Below are 15,688 nucleotides of genomic sequence, written 5' to 3'. Positions count from 1 at the left end.
AAATTGTGTTGTTCGGGTTGTCGGTTACATTGATCTGAGACTGGTGTTCGGTACAAGTGAATAAGAATTTTTCTTGTATTATTTTCTTCTAAAAAAAGAAATTGAACGGAATTGATAATCCTGGAGATTTATTAAGAAAATCAATAAGCAGTGAAGGAGCTAAACCAATTGGTTATAAGAAGGGAATATGAGGATTTGGATGGGCAAAAAGTGAAGAGAAGGAAAAGTGGAGAAAGAATTAAAAACTAATGTGATTTGGAGCTTATTGTGGTAATCCATATGGAGATGACTCAGGAGGGGATTCTAATTCAGAATGTTGTTAAGGTGACACAAACACCTTATACTAGAAGATACAAAAAAAATCTCTTCTAAAATTTTGATAGAACCAATGAATAAGTGTAAAGCCTCTGAAATAAATTAGCCAAATTTTTTGCGTCATTATATTAGAGTAGAGGAATGGGACCATGCCATAATTGGATCATTTACGAATCCCCAAAATTAGCACTCTAAGAGTCAATATAGATTTTTTTTTTTTGGGAAGCAGACAAACAAACAATTTGAAGTTCTGAAAGTTTCAAAAGTCGGAGATGAAAATGAAATATTTGAAAAAAAAATCATAGATATTTCTGGAAAATCTTTCTCACGAATTAAAATTAATTTTGAGTAAAAGTATTTTGAATTTTTTAATATATATATATTATTTTCTTTTTCTTTTTCTTTTTTTCTACAAGAAAACGCTAATAACATTCAAAACTTAGCATCATTCGACTCTATAAGCTGCCACAACACATTTATAATTTTTTAATTAATATAAAATTATTATAAATTTAAATGTTACATTATAAAAAATCGATACATTGGTAAAAAGAGATATTAAAGTCGGTTTATTCGACTTTAATAAAAATAAATATAAATTAAATATGTATGTTAATGACACTATTATATTATATATTTTTATTAATAGATATTTTTAAATGTTAATGTAACAGACGCAATAATATTGTATTATTATTTGTATTTTTTTAAGAAAAAAGAGTGTGTTAGCGTGAGATAAGAGGATATTATTACATTTGGACTTCTTAAAAACTAATGAAAATATTTATATCACTCATACTAATATAATATAATATATTTTTATATTTATTTAAGTTGTTATCAATTAAGAAAAAGATTAATTTATATATTATCAATATCGGTTCATGATAACAAATACGAATATTATATTATTTTTAATCTAAAGAATCAGGTTTAAAAAAATAAATATTCTCATTTACTATTTTTCTTTCTCACTTTCTATATATAAATTTTTACACTTATCTTTTTCATCAACAAGCACCTCTTCACCCAAACTTTTTTCCTTATCTCTTTTATTCACATTCATCTCCTTCATACACTCATTATTTTCACCCAAATCATCTCTCTCATTCAGATTCATCTCCTTTATTCAAATAAATTTTCTTTCATCCACAACATTTGTTCCATCCACACTATTATCCTCATTTCACTATCACACGAGATGCTATTTACATATGTTATTTTTCACTTTTTTACGTCAGTTAAAGCTTAGACATGAATGTGGGTAACATATATTTATGTCAGACACAATTCCCGATGTAAAAAAACCTTGACATTTACATGTAGGTGTCAGATGTAAATTTGTGAGAGGTTAAGAGGATAAAAGTGTGTCAAATTTCCGTCGGAATGATCCAATGTAAATTTAGCACTTTTTTTAAAAATATTTATTGGATTTTAGTTCTAAAAAAAACTTGAATACTAGAAATTTCCCAAATAGAATATAAACTTCAACTAAAAATTCAATAACAATGGTCTAATCTAACCTAAAAACAAACTAAATAAGAACATAAACATAAACACTACAATTTGAATAAAAAGGGTCTAATCTAACGTAAAAAAAAAAAAAACTACAAAATAACCTAAATTACACTATACTTGTTGGAGGAGGAAGGTTGATCAATGAAGACATAAAACATTTCACTTACATTATCATGCAATACTCATAAATATAAAATACACTTTAGTTCATGTCAGAAGGTGTTATCTTTGTCTAAGTGTCATAATACTCGTCAGAATGATGACTTTCATCCGGTACATGATGTAGTAGCTATATTGGAACAAATCAACTTGCCTATTATACTAAAATGTCAAAAAAGTGAAGCAAATTAATTTCATATATTGATTGTATTAAAAGATGTCTAACCTCAGGGTACTCGAATTATAGTGACCTTGTTCTGCCCCTTCCACATAAAATGTCTGTGTTAGCCACAACTATAATTAAAGTCAAGGCATATGTTAGTCATAATTGTCATACACTAATTCAATGTAATGAAAAACTTAAAATTTACTCCTATAATAAGTTTTTCAATTTTTCAAACTTAAAATACACAATCATTAAAACTAAGCCTTCAAAGTCTTGAGTCCGTCAATATGTCTTCGTGAGTCACTCATCCATGTTTGCAAATATTGTTGGATCTGAACCTTTATGATCTTATATTTTTAAATGGATTGAGGCTAAAAAATCCATATAGACACTTACAATGTGTACGTATTAACAAATTATTAAAAATAGTTTTCTCAAATTGTCTAATCGAACAATTCAATATTTAATACAAATTTAACCATTTGCACTAAATCTCAAACAGTAACTAAGGTTTGCTCAATGCCTACATGAATATGATACTTAATTTAAATCAAATTAATACAACAAATACAAACAATATAAATTTCCTATAATTTAATCCATATCATTTTAAATAAATTAGAGACTAAAAGATTGAGTCAGTCTAATGGACTAAAATAATTAATTAGTCCCTATAATTTGTATTATTCCTAAGATCCATTAATCGTGATATAATATCATTATAAAAAAAAGAATTCGAATAATTAAATTAAAGATACAAAATATCACAATTTAAATTACACAAGTATTACACAACAAACAAATTCAAGGAGACATTAATGCATTGTTGTGATTGAGATGTCTAAAAACAACCATGATTTCAATTTGAATAGTACAATCGAGATATGGAGCACCTACCTTATTGACACAATTTAAGCCATAAAAATAATTCAATCGAAGGAACTCATCCACCAGGATAAAACACTCACACCAACTAGTTCAAACTTTCAAAAACATCTCAAACACATCTAGAAACATGCTTAAAACGCTCATCGAAGGAGAAAACAAATAGCTTTCTAGTATTGCTACCGTAGAATGCAAAGAAGATGGAGTACAATGACCTAATGTAGGAAATTTTACGTTGGACCATGTGGGTTTTGCGTTAAATTGTATGGTGGAGTAACTGAGATTTTTTATGTTGAAGCCCACAAAGTCTGTCGTAGATCTCTGCACTTAATTACAAAAATGTCGAGTAGCTCTTGGTATGCCGTAAATGGAGTGACGTGGAAAACTAATTTTGTACTAGTATCTCCTTTATCCTTACTCATCTCTTCCACTCACTATACTTTTTTTTCTATTTTTTATTTATTTTATTTTGTCGAAGATGGAGGTGTTGTAGGAATATATTTTTATATTGTTATCGTTAACATTATCCAAATTAACACAAATTAAATTAATATTAAAAATATATTTTATTTTGCCAGCTGACACTATTTATTAATAAATATTTAAATTTTATAACTTTTGAGTCAACCAAATTGATGCTATATTTCTATAATTAATTAATGTTTAATATATAATGGTCGTCTTAACACAATACTAGCAACATTCGCTATCGAAAGTTGATGCAAAGATCATAACACCCACTTATGGAGAGTCAATTTCTTTTATTCATGTAAGAATACTAATCATAAGTTGCATTTACCATTTGTGTCAAATTTTATGAAAAAACTAATTATTTTAATAGAAAGTGCTTGTGGAATTTTTTTCAAACAAACCCTTTATACTTCAAAAAAAAGGTTTTTAAAGACAATAAAAAAACTTATTCTTTTAACTTTTTGAAAAAATCCACATAAATAGGAGGTTTGTCAAAGGTTGGAAAGTTCTTTTATTGATGTATAAGGTGTATTTGAAGATATTGACAAATAAAGTAGATCGTCCAAAGTTATCTCTTCTATTCTCTATGAAAATTAATTGGTCATAATAATTGAGATTGTAATGATAGAAAGCGGAACGCGAATGTTAGCCGATATAGTACTTATTTTATATCATGTAAAAAATGGGTTTTGAGGTGCTGGTGGAGGGATAACCAAAAAATGTACTTCTATTATTAGAGAGTTAGAACTATAATAATGGAAGTTCAAGTAAAAGATTATTTTTTAGGGTATTATTGTGCATTTTTCCCCTATTGCCACATAGGGTTTTTGTGTCATGCTCCACAATGCTATGAGAATTGGCCTTTTTAAAATATTTTCTATAAGGAAACATGAGGGTAGCATAACAAATCTCCAATTAGTGTCATGGCTTAGGGGAGAGCAAAAAACAGAAGATTGATTCAAAGAAATAAATGGCAATAGGTTTAGTAAAATCTAACTGAAATGGACTATGTGAATCTTTTTTTTTTTCTGCACTGTAGGAAAATTCTTAAACTATATATAATCTAGTTTTTTTTATGTATACATTGGTTGGTAATCTACAATATGAACTCTGATTATATGATTAACTAAGTTTTGACTAATGTAAATTGATTTGGATTTATTTATATAAGAGTTGAAACAATTTTCGTTTAATTTAATTTATTCATTTTGTGATAAAAAAAATAGCTTAGATAGGATAACTCCTGTTTTGGGTAGGAAATTTCATGAGAATTATGTACATTATTAAGTTAACTTATTGTTATCTTTAATTTAATTGCATGTAGGATATTGTCTTTAATTTTAATTTTCTCTAATTGCTTTCAAAATTGTCATTATAAAATGATTTTTAAGCTATAAGTTGAATGAAATTGAATGCAAGAATGTACTTTACTGATTAAATACGTTTTCACGCAGGTGACATACCTAAAAAAGTTAGGTATTTATTTTTTTTATTAACAAATAATTAATAAAATTAACATGAACATATTTGAGAATGTTCCAATCCTTATAAAATAAATTTAAACACTTATAAAAAAAAATAGATAAACTATCTTAACCTTCAAACTATACCAACATCCCTAAAGAAATTTTAAGATGATAAAACTGAAATTATAACATTGATAAAACAAGAACAACAAAAGAATCTGATTGACTCATTGTTGACATAAACTAAAGGATACCACTAGGTACTAATTGATAATCACTTGAAATAGTTAGCACTTGATATGTGATTTCATGGAATAGGTATATATATATATATATATAACTTTGAATACAATGGACCAATTTATGTGAAACATGTCTTCCACAATGAATCTGTAACCATTTCGTCCTTTTCATGCAATTAGTAGCTTTCTTCTGGGTGGGCCAAAGCAAATGAAATTTCTTAAATCACACGTAAAAAATTCATAATAGTAAACAATTGATTAAACTGTCTCTCTCATGGTTAGGAATAGTTGTGATTGAAACAAAAGGACAGAACGTTAAAATAAAGCCACCTAACCTATCAACTTTCTGTGTATATGGTCTCCTATCCTACCTTTACACCTTTCAAATTAAAGATAGTAGTATTAAATTATAGGGATTATTTGGTTATTATGGCTCCCATTCGATCTTAGTTAATTAATTTCATTGTAAAGTGAATGGATTATGTGGCTCAGGAACATCTGTTTCTAGTGGTTTGGCTAGTGCAGGAACTAAAAGGCTACTTTCTGTTTAAGCCAATGGTGTTTTAAGTCACATACATTTTAATTTATTTTCTTTAAGGAGAAATAAAATTGTAAGTTGCACCAGCTTCATACTTCTCTTATTCTTACGTACTTACATGGATGTGGGGTGGTAGGTTAACAAAAAAATAAAAACTTGATGCTTCAACATACTAATATTTATTGTTTAACTTATTTCTAGCACATCTGCACTCCTTACCTATCTAACTTTTATTGGATCCCGATGGGCGATAGTGGAGCACGAAATTCTTTGTTTTGGTTTCAATGTCCAATGATCATGCTTAACTTAGCAAGCCCTTTTAATTTAAACAAATTTTAGGATTGTATTTTCTGGTCGACTTAAAAATCCCAACAATTTCAAAGAGTTAGGTCATAAATTCTTTAGAATCCCAAGGATTATCTAATTTCTTATCAATGTTTAGCTTCTAATTTCTTATCAATGTTTAGCTACAATTTAGAATTTAGAATTTAAAGTAGTTGGTAGCTAAAATTTTGATAGCTAATTACATACCAATTTAGAAACTAATCTACAAATTTTATTAATAATGAAAATTACTTTAGATACCAATATGTTTTTAGCCTTTCAAATAGTATCTAATTTAGTTTGACTAATTATTTTTTATTTCTAAAATTAATTTTTATTTAATGATTTTCTTGCCGTCTAAGTTTCAAAGCATAAAATTAAACACTACTATAAATTAATAAATAGAAACCAATTTTAGAGACAATAAAATAATTAGTTTCTATATTAACTAAATTAGATACTATTTTATAGATTAAAAATTATTGGTATCTAAAGTTGTTTCTAAATTTATAAATTAGTTTCTAAATTGGTATCTAATTAGCTATCAATATTTTAGCTACCAATTTTAGAATCTAAAACATGGTATTGGTCTTCTCATATAGTTCTTAAACTCTACTAAATGTGTGGTGTTACTTTAAAAAGGAAGTTTAAGTCTAACTTATGTTCACACAATGTAAGGTGAGATTTATCTTTATTTATGTACATTGAATTGACTTAATCTCTATTCGATATTTCTAACACTCATCCAATGTTGATGTATGTTCATCTCGTACGTGTAATTAAATATTTATTGGTGATTCAATAGTGGCTTGATAAAGTGACATGATAGATTCAACTACTACAAATAATTTTAGATTTATTAATGAAAATTTATCTTTCAGACGGATACCGATCTTTCATAACCCAAAATAAAACTCTAAAGCCTTCCAGACTCTCCTGCACTTGTATGATCATGTGCTCGTGTACATAGTACCGTCATCGTAGTTCAAAGAAAACAAGAAAAACAAGGGTAAGCTAGTGAAAATAAAATTTTATAATATACATAATTAAATCAAAAGAGAAAAATTACATGAATTAATTTTTGAATTATTCAATTTTCAAATCCCAACATAAAACAATCACATGGATCTACATATCCAGGATATTCAACAACAAAAAATACAACGCCTTTCAGAAGACCTGTATTAAGTAAGTCCTACCAGAGACTAACACCTGATCCAAATATTATCAAGAATCGAAGAAAAATTATTAGGGTAAGTTCAATACAACCCAAATCATTCATCTCATATGTCACGGTGTGCATGAACTCCCCCATCAACTTCTCATCACCTGATATTTTAGTCTATGTGACTTAGATTATCAGTGAAGCTCGGAGATCTCTGTTAACACAAAGACATCAATACTTAATACACAAACAAACATCGGTCCATACATTATCCCAAATGTATGAATTCAATTCCATAGCATTTTAATCATACAATATCATTGAAAAAGCGATCCACAATATTCAAAAAGTCTATTTAACATTAAAAAAAAACAACAGTTAAATACTAAACCATCAAAATATAATATTTCTACAAGTTTAAATAATATACAAACAAAAAAACAACACAATATATAAACATACAACATCCTTCAAAGAGAAATTGAATATTGCGACTGCGTCCCTCCACATCCAAATCTTCTAGCCTAGGGTGCTATTAAAAGTTAAAGTTAGCTTCTCTTACCTGACATTTCTTATTCTAATGGAAATTCTACCTCGAACAGGGGAATCACACCAAAATTTAGAAACCTAGAGCAAGTTATCCAAGCATTACCAAATTTTAGTACGAGCTTAATCAAGTTGAGAGAAACACTTTTCTCAATTGGCCCTTCTAAGATTGATGACTAAATCATAGAGAAAAACAAAGAATAAGAGATTTTTAGAGTAAAAATAAGTTTACTCTGTTTGAAAATCTAATCGGGTAGATATGTATCCTGACTCCTTAGCTACAACATTATGTTATAGAGAGTTGTCTTTTTTTTTTACAGCTCTTGCAATTATTAATAATTGTTAATATTAATAATAATATTAACATTATTAATAATAAAATTAATATTATTATGAATAATAATATTGATATTTTAAATAATATTTTTTATATTTTAAATAATATTTATTATTATTATTATTAATGTTATTATTAAATATATTAATAATAATAATATTATTATTATTAAAATTATTAATATATCATTAACATTAAAAATTAACATTTTTAATGTTTTTAATATTATTATTATTATCATTTGTACCGGTACGGGGAGAGATCGGGACCCACCCGGCTGCCCGATGCCGTGTCAGCCTGACCGAGACCATGAGAACCTGGCCAAGACCTTTGAAGACTTGGTAGACCGGCCGTGGGCCGAGACCTTTGGAGACTTGGCCGAGTGGCCGAGACCTTAGAAAACTTGGCCGAGAGGTCGAGACCTTAGAAGACTTGGCCGAGAGGTCGAGACCTTAGAAGACTTGGCCGAGTGGTCGAGAGGACGAGACCTTATAAGACTTGGTCGGGAGGCCGAGAGACCGAGACCTTTGGAGACTTGGCCGAGTGGCCGAGACCTTAGACGACTCAACTTAGACGGCCGAAGACCACAGGTATTTGGCCGATGACCGACCCTTACCATGGGAATTGGCCGATGACCGAACCCCATTACAACTAACGCTCAAACCGAGATCAGTGAAGCTAATCCATCATCAAGAATTAGGTAATGCAACCCTAAGCAGTATTCACCTCGATAAACGGGCCCAACAAGGTAGGCCCACTAGAATAATATAAATAGCACGCATTTCAAGGAGTAAGGTATGTCATTATTACTGTTCACCTACCTGAGAGCTAACCGCCCGCTTTACTGACTTGAGCGTCGGAGTGCCTTCGCAGGTACCCCCACCATCCGGTGTTCACCCGACGACCGAGTCTCGAGTGCCGAAGGGTAAGCAGAAGAAAGAGAAGGATCCCAGTTCATCACCTAGCCACCTGCCCGACCGAAGGAAGGAGAAGAAGACTTCAACAGTTCTCTAGGTCCCATCTCCCTAGCAGGAACATCATTACTATTAAATAAGAATAAAAAAAATTATAATATAATTAAAAGGTGTCTTCAATATAATGATGAGTTGAATGTGTATTCATGAAACATGGATTCAATTTTCTGTTGAATCAAAATGTTAATGATAATAATGAAAATGTTAATAAATAAATAAATAAATAATAATAATAATAATAATAATAATAATAATAATAATAATAATAATAATAATATTAATGGTAAGTTGTAAGACGGCAGATCAATATATCACGAGGTGAAAGAGTGAAATTAATGGTACATCACACATCCTTTTCTATCTCTCACAATTGTTGGAGATCTTTATATTCGATATTTTATAGGTGTAAGATGAAGGTCAATTTTCTTCAGCAGTTCCTTTAGATAAAGAATTTCGGCTATATATGGCTTCATTCTCCATCTCATTGAATACAATTATCTTCGAAACTGTATTTAATTTTACAAAATTAATTTATATAAAATCAGTATTATTTTATTTATACATTATAATTTCATCATTCTTTCTAATTAATTTTAACATATTCTTTTACAATGAAAATTAGACCTATTAAGAGATTAGATAGTTGGAACTAATAGTAACTCTAAGAGGGAATATTGAATTTTCTCAGATCAACATAACTAGTACATACACAAGATAAAAGATAAGATATTAATGTTTCAATTATTTAATATTTTAATTCATATATTTTTCATAATCAATAAATTAGACTTATATTTACTTCTAAGAATACGTTCAAAACAAGTTTATTTTCATCTTTCACTGTTGATTCGAGACAAAAAAGTATTTAATTTTATAATTTTTACAATTAAATTTACAGTAAATTACATATATTTGTTAGACTTTTTTGAAAATCTACACAAATATTCCCTTTATTTTAAAAACATTACATTATCTCTTTTTTATATTGCACATGCACTCCTTCAATTTAAAAAATCATTATACTTACACTCAATAAAAGACTTGTCTTGAAGTTTTTAAACTAAATGCTGATGTGGTGAAAATGGCAAAAACTCAAACTTGGTTATAAATAAACGTGAGCTTTTAAAATGTAACCATGGGTTTTTATAGTAGCGGTTGAACCCAACTCAGTTTTAGCTTTTTTTTTCTTTCTATTATTAAGTTTACGTACCTTTGTGTAGTGAGCCTTATTGGTTTGTTTTTGGTTTGATTATATATTCATTAAATTTAATTGAAATATAATATAAATCTTGATTTTTTTTCAAATTTAATATATTATGACGTTTTGCCGTTGTTTAGATTATAACTCGAGATTAAAAGTATAGTTGAGGAGGTTTTAATACTTATAAAAAGTTTAAAATAAATTTTTTGTATTAAAATTTACACACTACAATTACATAGGTTTTAGTTATTTTTAAAGATCTTAATATTTTTCAATTCTCTTTGAGATCCAACAATGATGCAAGAAGAACAAAACTCCATCAAATTTCTTCAAAAGAAGATTTTGAGAGGCGAGGATAATCCATCTTTAAAAAAAATAATCTAACATATAGAATTGAAAAAAAATTAAGTCAAAATTTATGTTCAGATCGACTCCTATCGTAAATAAATTAAAAAAATCGATATAATTTGATCCGGATAGTATATCACTTTGATATAAATTTCAATTTTCAATAAACTTATGTTAGACATTATATAATTACATTATTAAAAAAAATAATTATCTTATTGATCCTTATATTTAGGGTCAATATTCAATTTAGTACAGTGAATTTTAAAAAAATCAATTTGATTCCTATATTTTTTAAAAAAACACCCAAATTTGTTTTTTTGGTTAAGTCCCACCCTATGACATCAAGTGCGGCTTATGTGGCAGAGAGAAGTGAGATTGAGTGTTGCGTGAGGTGGCAAGTGGAATGGATTGACATATTAATGACAAATCAATTGGGGGTTAAAGTTTTTTTAATTGCAACGAGTGAGTGGGCAATTGGGGTTATGGATTTTTAATTGCAATCAATGTGGCAACCAATGAGTTTGTGAGGTGTGATCCCGTGAAGTGCAATTCGGGTTATAATTCAATCCCGTGAAGTGTGAGACTGGGAAATGCGACAGTGTGGGACAACGATTTTGTGAGGTGCAATGATTGTGTGAGGTGTAGCCATTATTGAGCATGGTGTAGTTTTGTACTTGATCCTTTCTAAGGATAAGACTATTTTCACTTACCCTGTGTTGGTTCAATGATTATGGGGTCTTTAAATGTTGTTTAATTGATTGCTTTATTTTATATGTTGTTTTGTATTTGATTACTTTAAGAGAACATTTACAAAGTAGTTAATGATGTAGGGTCCCACCATGTGTAAAAAAAAATTGTGTGTGGCAACATTTGATTTCTGACATAATTAAATGACTGATTGGTTTGTAATTTGTTTGGTATATGTGGTCATATGTATATTTTACAGGAATACCTTTTATAAACTCCGTATCATGTCAGAAGGTTATTTTGAGCTTGTGGTCCACCATAGTGGGACATTTTCTGATGGGAGATATGTTGGTGGTAATACATCAACATGGCCATGTGACTCTGATAGATGGAGTTACTTTGAAATAGTTGACATTGTAAAGGAGATGGGGTTTTTAATAGTAAAGGAGATGTGGTATTCACGTGGAGGTTGTGAAGTGTTGGAAAATAGATTGCAGCTTCTGGTTGATGTTTGTGAAGGTGTGGAAGGTGTGATTGATGAGGAGGAGGAAGGTCATGGTGGTCAGGGTATTGGTGCGGCTGTTCATGAAGACATGAAATGTGATCATGATGGTGGGGATGATGATGGTGGGCATGTGTCAGAAAATTCTTCTTAGTTAAAGGAAGTTGAATTTATTAAAGATGTAGTTGAAGTTCAGAGTTAGGATACTAGAGATAAGGGTGAGGGTGAGGGTAGGCAGGGGCGCAAAAGTAAAAGGCAGACCAATAAACCCATAAAAGGTTTAAAACCAAATTCTGCAAATGATTTGCAAAATTTGGGTGCTAATGATGATGAAAGTGAAGGAACATTTGTGCATGATAGAGGGTTGTTAGATACAGAATGAGAATTAGAAGAGTTAGATAGTATTGACGAGTTGAAGATGGTGAGGAGGATATCAATATTGGTGGTAAATTTCCATCCTTTAAAATGCCGAAAACATGACAGATTTTTCCTAGGATTTGGGTACTTATTTTACAGACAATGAAACGTTTAAAGATGCCATCAGAACTTATGTTGTCCATTTAGGCAGATTTTATGTTTGCTTAAAAGTCTGCAAGGATAGCTTTATATCTTGTCGGCCCATAATTGGTTTGGATGGGTGCTTCTTGAAAGGCTTTTATAGTGGTGAACTGTTGACAACAATTGGGAGGGACCCAAATGATTAGATGCTACCATTGGCATATGTTGTGGTTGAGGTTGAATGCAAGGGTTCTTGGAGCTGGTTTTTTAAGCTTTTAATTGAAAATGTTGGGGGTGTAGAAGTATGTGCAATCATCACTTTCATGTCTGACCAACAAAAGGTATATTCTTTGTTGTCCATTATTTTTTTGTTTGTGTATAATTTTCATTTAACTATTCTATATATGACCTTTCACAGGGTTTGTTGCCTACCATTCAAGATTTGATACCTAGGGTAGTCCAACGCTTTTGTGTTCGAAACTTGTACTCGAACTTCGGAAAAAATTTCCCAAGAAAAAAATTAAAAACTTTAATGTGGAGGGCAACCAACAACACATATTCCCAAGCATGGGAGAGAGTGATGAGGGTAATAAAGGAAGTCAATGATGGGGCTTTCAAACATCTGATTACACTACTTCCCAAGCAAGCATTCATAAAGCACATACTTGTACTCACATGCATTATCCCACTTTTTTGTTTTGGATGAATATTATTGCACTTTATTACCTCTCAAGCATAGTTTAACATGAAAGCGACCAAATGTACCTACTTGTATATAATCTTCTAGTTACTTTTCTCTTAGTTGATTGGTCTGGTACTTTTGTTATTGATGTGTTGGTACTTTTGTTATTCATGTGCTTGATACATGCCTTTTTTCATTAGGGTTAGTTAAAGCTCATAGATGCATGGTTGAGACACTTCTACTTTAAGAAAAAGTGTGTGTTATACGTGAGAGTATTATTTATTAAATAATATGTTTGGATATGCCTATAATCTTCACATCCGAATCAAATTCATGTTAGAAATCTTATATATTTATTTCTTGGTGGCTGATTTGTTACATATCTTTTTTCTTAAATGATAGTGTTTGTATTTTAATCTATAGAAAAGACTTATTTTTAAAACAAGTACTTCCAATGCAGTTACATGTTGTATGACTCGTGTTCCACTAGTTTCTTTGGTGCCTTAGCGTTTTGTGCAGTAGTTTTTTTTTTTATTCATTTTTAGTTTGAGATACTTGTTTGAGTGTCAAATCAAAAAAGAAATATAAAATCATTTATTTTCCTTTACTAGGTTCTGGTCTAGATTAAGGTTCACATTTACTTCAAAATGTGACTCACTTGTCGACAATATTTGTGAAGGGTTTAATAGTGTGATTGTAGTTGCACATGCAAAACCTATCATTAACATGCTAAAAGATAAAATGACTTATATAATGCAAAGATGGGCAAAGAACAAATTGAAAATTGCCTCATTTGAAGGATCAATATGTCCAATGATTTTAAGCAGATTACAGAAGGAAGCAAATCAAACTCGATATTGGATACCCAGGTTAAAAGACAACATTTATACATTATTTTAAAAAGTTATTGTGTTAGTTGTTAGATATGTCTAACCAATTCGATCATCACAGCTTTTCCGCATATCAACTATTTGAAGTGAGGCATATCTCTATCATTGAAGAAAAATTTGTAGTTAACTTGGACATACATGACTACAGCTGCCGGAAATGGATGTTGATTGGAATACCTTGTTGTCATGCACTTTCTGCAATGAAATTTGTGAATGTGGATGCAATCAACTTCATTTCATTTTGGTTCAAGAAGGCAACATATGTAGAGGTGTACAACTAAATTATCTATCCAATGAATGGTGAACAGGTGTGGTACAAAACGAAATGTCAGATGTTGTGCCACCTCCAACAAAGAAGATGCTTGGAAAACCAAAAAAGAAAAGAAGGTTGGAGGCATGGGAGGTGATGAAGAACATCAGTTAGTTAGGTCAAACTGGTTTAAATAAAAAATGTAGGATCTGTCATAAGCTTGGCCACAACAGAAAGTCCTACATTGAAAAACCATCTCAGAAAGCTCCAAGTGAAGCATGTCCATCTCACCCAAGGCCATCTCAGCAAGCTCCAAGTGAGGCAGGTACATTCACACCAGGGCCATCTACAAACTCCATGTCAGGCAGCTCCAACCGCCCCCCCTCCACCATTTCCCCGTAGTCAACAAACAAATTCACAACCATCTCAGCCAACTCGAATGACAACAAGATCAAGTGAAAAATTTGTCAAACCTAACACGAGGCTTAAGTTACAGTCCATGAGAGGTTGGTTTTTGAAGCCATGTCTGCTTTCGGAACCCACTAATTTCAGTTTATAGCTGTGTATTTTGAAAAAATATTATTGCAGGCTCCTGTTAATGTATTTTGGAATGACATTGAGGTTCATGTAACCAATGTATTTGATAATTTTTGCAGTACATTGATGTTATCAGGTCGTATGATAATTAAGTTTGATTCATTCCAGATGTCTCTGCTTATTTTATTTCCTTCATGGTTAAATTTTATATTATACAACACATTACTTTATACTGAAATAGAAATTAAAATTTCATTTTGGTTTACTTGATACTGAAATATTATACACCACATCAACTATTTGCTTCATTCAAATTCATTTTGTATTGATACAGATTTCGGGATAACCTGAACAGACTGAACTCAACACACTAATACATATTATATTAACTCATTTAATCATAATCCCAAAATAAACATATGTCATGTGAATTTTAAGAAAATAGTCAACATAACAATGTTTATTATAACAACAACAAACAACCTTACTAACAACATCTTAATCTACTTTCATGACATCCTTAGATGTTTTTCCAAACTACATATCTTTTTTCTATGTCTAGCAATAATTCCATCTTGGTCATCCCAGTTTCTTCAATGGACCGTATAAAGAAATTGCATCCCATTCTTACACCACTCCTACTTTGTATTGGACAAAATGTTAACCAAAACAATCAATACTAATGCATATTTCCTCATAAAACACAGTTCAATACATCTCACATTATACTTTGGACACCCCTAAAATTGCCTCCCACCATTTTTAACAGTTGTTGTTGTTGCTCTCAAAACCGCAAATTCCCCACAATCGCAAATGAGAGCAACCAATGTGGTCCTGCTCCCACCATCATGGCTACAATTAGACTGATTTTGCTCTTCCACCCGATTACAGGTCCATGATGATGCAGATGCAAACCTATAGGCAAACGTTCCCACTCAAGGAAACAACAAAGAATAACAAATGTAGGAACTAATCACAAAAGCT

General features: G+C 30.4%; 1 pseudogene; it reads left to right on the top strand.

Moving 5' to 3' along the window:
- The first annotated feature begins 11,629 nt into the window (after window positions 1–11,629).
- On the top strand, window positions 11,630–15,055 carry LOC150025779 (uncharacterized; annotated as a pseudogene).
- The last annotated feature ends 633 nt before the right edge of the window (window positions 15,056–15,688 follow it).

This window comes from Phaseolus vulgaris, chromosome 7 (genome assembly GCF_051622355.1).
Source record: "Phaseolus vulgaris cultivar YP4 chromosome 7, ASM5162235v1, whole genome shotgun sequence".
Classification (NCBI taxonomy): domain Eukaryota; kingdom Viridiplantae; phylum Streptophyta; class Magnoliopsida; order Fabales; family Fabaceae; genus Phaseolus; species Phaseolus vulgaris.
Note: the sequence above shows the minus strand (reverse complement) of the source record. Positions and strands in the feature narration are given on the sequence as shown.